Source organism: Lolium rigidum, chromosome 2 (assembly GCF_022539505.1).
Source record: "Lolium rigidum isolate FL_2022 chromosome 2, APGP_CSIRO_Lrig_0.1, whole genome shotgun sequence".
NCBI classification, from domain to species: Eukaryota; Viridiplantae; Streptophyta; class Magnoliopsida; order Poales; family Poaceae; genus Lolium; species Lolium rigidum.
Window position 1 is genome coordinate 135058124 of NC_061509.1, and position 5714 is coordinate 135063837.

The window sequence follows — 5714 nt, forward strand, 5'->3', positions numbered from 1 at the left end:
AGCGCGCGCAGGAGCAACAGCAAGCAGCAGCATGCGGCGGCAGCAGCGCGCATGCGGGCGGGGCCAGGCCAGCGGCAGGTGGGGCCAGACGCGGGCGAGCGCTCGCTCTCTCCACGCGCGGGTCAACGCCCGCTGCCTCGATCGAGGAGAGCAGGTGGGAGCGAGCCACAGCGAGCGGCAGCGGCAGCAGTGCGGTGGGCCCGGCGAGCGTGGCCCAGCGCGAGGGCGAGCTGGCCGCAGAGCTGGGCCGGCAAGAGGGCGACGGCCCACTACGGGGCAGGGGAGGCGGTTGGCTGGCGGGCCTGAGGCTGGTGGCGGCCCATGTGCGGGAGAAGCTGGTGGAGGCTGTGAAGAAAGAAAAAAAAAAGTTGGGCGGTACTGTCGGGCCCAGTACCGGTCTGGTACTGGCTGGGCCTCATTTGCTCACAGATCCCATGCCGGTACTGGCCCGGTACTACCGCTCCCCCTTTTCTTTTTCTTTTTTAAAATCAAATAGGAGACAACCGTAAAATGCATAACTTGTGCTAGGAAAGTCCGATTGCGGTGAAATCAATTTTGCTAGAAAGAGGGCGACAAGAGCTACCTTCTCACAAGGTGAAAATATGCAAAAGAGTGAGTGATTATTTTCTCATGGTCATAGAGGTGTAACCTCTCAATATGGTATATCGGGAAAATCATCACCCTCGCACATGCAACATGCGATGCATCCGGAATCCGTTTCCGATGAGCTAGAGCTTGTCATGAGAATGAACACAAGCTCTCGAACATCTCATGGATAAGAACCAAGAACAACCAAGAAAAATGATGCAATGCATGCAAGGTTTGAGCTCTCTCCGATGATGCGACCCACTATCCTATCGAGCACAAACCTTATCCTTGCGCGTTCCTCTCGAGTCGGCAAGCTTCGTCTTCACCCTCTTCATCATTGTACATGCCACCGTCTTCCTCCAACATATACGCCACCACCGTCTTTATTCATCTTCTACGCCATCTTCGTCTTGTACGCACACCACCGTCTTCATTCATCTTCTATGCCGTCTTCATCACTCTTCATCTTCAACACCGTCTTCGTCTCTCTTCGACACCATCTTCATCGGTCTTCTTCATCATACTCGATCTTCTCCATCTTGCAACCTTGAAACCGACACATGGCTATGGACAAGTCCTAAGATTGATTCTCAATGCAACCGTTAGTCCATATGGATTGTCATCAATTACCAAAACCACACATGGGGGAATGGACATGTTCTTACAACAACGGTGATACTAGTGTTGTCAATAGAAAGAGTAGTTTGAATCTTCACTATGGTGAGAGAGACAGACACCCGCAAAACCACTTATGCAATACAAGTTGTATGTCTAGCGTGGAGCAAGTCTCATGAACGCGGTCATGTAAAGTTAGCCCGGGCCGCTTCATCCCACCATCCCGCAAGATGCAAAGTACACCAACTAAAGACAACAAAAGCATCAACGCCCACAAAACCATTGTGTTCTACTCGTGCAACCAATCTATGCATAAACACGACTCTGATACCACTGATGGGATTCGTAGCATAGAAAACAAAAAATTTCCTACCGCAAGAACGAAAACCAAGCCAAGATGCAATCTAGAAGATGGGAGCAACGAGAAGATCATGAGACTAACCCTCGAATATTTCCAAAGCCTACGAGATTAGATCTCGTTGTTGCAGAAGATGATCACTTGCCGCTTTCAAAAGCGCGTAGAAGATCTTGATGGTGCCACAGTCTGGCAGCACCTCTGTACTCGGCCACACGTTCGGTGTTGATGACGACGTCCTTCTCCCCGTTCCAGCGGGCAGCGGAAGTAGTAGATCCTCCTCGGAATCCCGATAGCACGATGGCGTGGTGGCGGTGGTGGTGGAGAACTCCGGCAGGGCTTCACCTAAGCGCTACTAGAGGTGTATGAGGAGGAGGGGCGGCTAGGGTTTGGGGAGAGGGGGGCGCCGGCCTTGGTGCCTCTTAGGGGTGCGGCCAAGGTGTGGTTGGTGTGGCCGGCCCCCTCCCCTTGTCCCTCATTATATAGGTGGAACCTCCAAGGGTTTGCCCAAAGTCTTCGCATAAGACCCCAATTCAAAAACTGCCATATGGACGAATCCTACTTGGGGTGGGACTCTCCCCTTTCCCTTTGGTGGGGTGGCCGGCCCCCTTAGGTGGAGTCCACCTGGGACTCCTCCTCCCTTTGGCTGGCCGGCCAAGCTTGGTGGAGTTCCTCCGGGACTCCACCTTCCATGGTGATTTCTTCCGGACTTTTCTAGAACCTTCCATAAATACACCAGATCATTTTCAAACTTAGAAAATGACTTCCTATATATGAATCTTATTCTCCGGACCATTCCGGACCTCCTCGTGATGTCCTGGATCCCATACGAGATTCCGAACAAAAACTTCGAACTCCATTCCATATTCCATATCTACTTAAAACGACATCAAACCTTAAGTGTGTCACCCTACGGTTCGTGAACTATGTAGACATGGTTGAGACTATTCTCCGACCAATAGCCAATAGCGGGATCTGGAGATCCATAATGGCTCCCACACATTCAACGATAACTTAGTGATCGATTGAACCTTTTACATACGATACCGATTTCCTTTGTAACGCGATATTTTACTTGTCTGAGGTTTGATCATCGGTATCTCTATACCTTGTTCAACCTCGTCTCCGAGAAGTACTCTTTACTCGTACCGTGGCATATCATCTGTTGTGAACCATTCACATGCTTGCAAGCTAATCAGACGACATTCCATCGAGAGGGCCCAGAGTATATCAATCCGTCATCGGGATGGACAAATCCCACTCTTGATCCATATGCCTCAACTCATACTTTCCGAATACTTAATCCCACCTTTATAACCACCAATTTACGCAGTGGCGTTTGATGTAATCAAAGCACCCTTCCGGTATAAGTGATTTACATGATCTCATGGTCGAAGGACTAGGTAACTATGTATCGAAAGCTTATAGCAAATTGAACTTAATGACGTGATCTTATGCTACGCTTAATTGAGTGTGTCCATTATATCATTCATGTAATGACATAACCTTGTTATTAATAACATCCAATGTTCATGATCATGAAACTATGATCATCTATTAATCAACAAGCTAGTTATACAAGAGGCTTACTAGGGACTCCTTGTTGTTCACATAACACACATGTATCAATGTTTCGGTTAATACAATTATAGCATGGTATGTAAACATTTATCATAAACTCAAAGATATATTATAATAACCACTTTATTATTGCCTCTTGGGCATATCTCCAACAAGGCCAGGGCTAAGGTTTCACCTACAGCTGTGCATAAAAGATAATAATAAGCATAGTTGTGCATAATCAATTCATATTAGATTCTTGTGGGTGATGCGTCCTTATATACCATAAGCTCAGCCAACCACGTCATCTATATAATATTGTCCAACCCCATCACTCCAGTCGAGCTGGTTATGTAGAATTATTAAGTGCTATGTACAAACCAAAGCATTAAGATTAGTGGCATCACCGTTATTCCCTAATAGATCTCAAACTACTACCGTACTTCCCTACTATCACTAGGTTCCGCGTCAAGCAGTAGATCACCACTCATCTCACCTCATTACCTTTATCAATCATCGGGGTCTTGGGTACCTGACAAGTCCTAGATTGAGGTGGGAGATAAAGATGCAATCGTACAAATCTTATATGTAATTAAAACACAACACCCATGTAAAGTTAGATGCACATAACGCTGCAAGGTTAGGTCTCAACCCTCAGCCCGTGAGGACTACTCACACCTGATAAGATCAAGAATCATGAATATTGTATAGAAAATCTTAAGATCAATATCAAATAGTCTTACAATGTCACCAATTGTGATGAGATCAAGAGTACAAGTAGAACCTATGGCTTTCGAGAGGAGGGATGATGGAAATGACGGTGGAGCGGCGGTTCCCCTCTCCTTAGATGTGATTTGGTGAAATGGATCTCAGGTGGCTTCTTTCTGTCGCCTCTCTCCTCTTTGCGACAAATGTATTGTCAATTATATATATTTCCCTTCACACAAGTTGTTCCGTTTGGCGAGGTGAAGGCAGTGACACATGGTACGGGCGCGCCGTACGGGTGGGCTGTCGCCGTACCACTGCTTGTCAAACTGTCATATGCGTCTCTTTTCGTGGCCTCTTGACTTGGGAAAATAGACAACTTGCAAACTATCAGGATAGTGAACTTGAACCGTAAGATGTTACACTAATACAAGTTGAGATATTATTTAGAAGATTGGAAAACTCGCATCAGCAAAAGCCTTAGAATTGAAACAAAGCATGGTTAAACATTGAAGATGCATTAGATGCACTGCCACTACTGAATCTACATTGATGATAATTTAGCTAAGAAAGTTTGATTTTCATATGAGTGTGTTTTCTAGTATAGATGACAAAGTAACAGGAATTCCAATTGACCGAACGAAACGTCATGGTGTACATAGAAAAAAGTCTCACTCTACTACCAAACATATAATTACGAAATTTTCATTCGATGATAGAGTAACACCAAACAAGGTGATATAACGATTTGCAAAGAACATACGTATCTGAACGATTCAGGTTGTTAACAACCTTTTCCACGAGCAAGCATGATCAATAGCACATATATAATATGGTATTATGATTAGTAACAAATGCAACTAAATTATTTGTACTCTAGTGCAAGTGCGAGATTGTTGGAGATAGTCTCTAGATGGAAATAATAAAGATCATTTATTATTATATCTTCATAGTTCATAATAAGTTTTATACCGTGCTATAACTGTATCAATCGGAAATATTGGTACACATGTGGTATGTAAACAAACCAGGGCCGTAGTGATCATATATGCGAACTAGCTCATTGTGGTTATCCGATGATCGAGGTTCCCGGTCATGGACATTTATGTCAGCTGACAATGGGATTATATCATTGGGTGAATGATATCATGGACATACCAACATATAAATATTGTAACGCGACAAGTCAAAAAGTTCACCGTTGGGATAATTATGAAAGCATAGTGACCTAATACTTAGACCGTGAGATCATATTTAATTGCTATCACCAGAGGCTGCTTTGAGTGCATGCATCAACTGTCACACCGTAACTGGGTGATCATACATGTGTTCACAAGTGTTCCGAAGGGGTATGCTGAGGCATATGTGTCAAGAGCGGGATTTATTCATCCGCGTGCCCACTCGATGAGATTACATCCATAAAGCTGCAACGTATGACTATGTCATGAGGATGGAATATCACGGGAACGAGTTGAATGGCCTTCTCGGTAATGAGATCGAACTAGGTATGATGATACCAACGATCATATCTCGGACAAGTGTCGCTATCAAAGTAACAATGGGAATATGAGTCAACGTAATAGTTCACACAACGAATTTCTTAGAAAGATGTCACAGGAGTCATTATGGGAGTCCCGATTCCGCTATTGATCATTGATCGGATAAGCTCTCGGTCATGTCTGAGTATTCCCGAACACTATGTAACACGCTTAAGGGTTGGCGATGCTTAGAGATCGTTTTGGAATTTAGAAAAACCGGAGAGAGAGAGAGAGGGAGAGGGAGAGGGAGAGAGGGAGAGGGAGAGGGGGAGAGAGACAGAGAGAGAGAGGGAGAGGGATAGGGAGAATCCGAGGGGTGTTCGGAGTGGTTCGAGAGGTATCTCGGATAATCA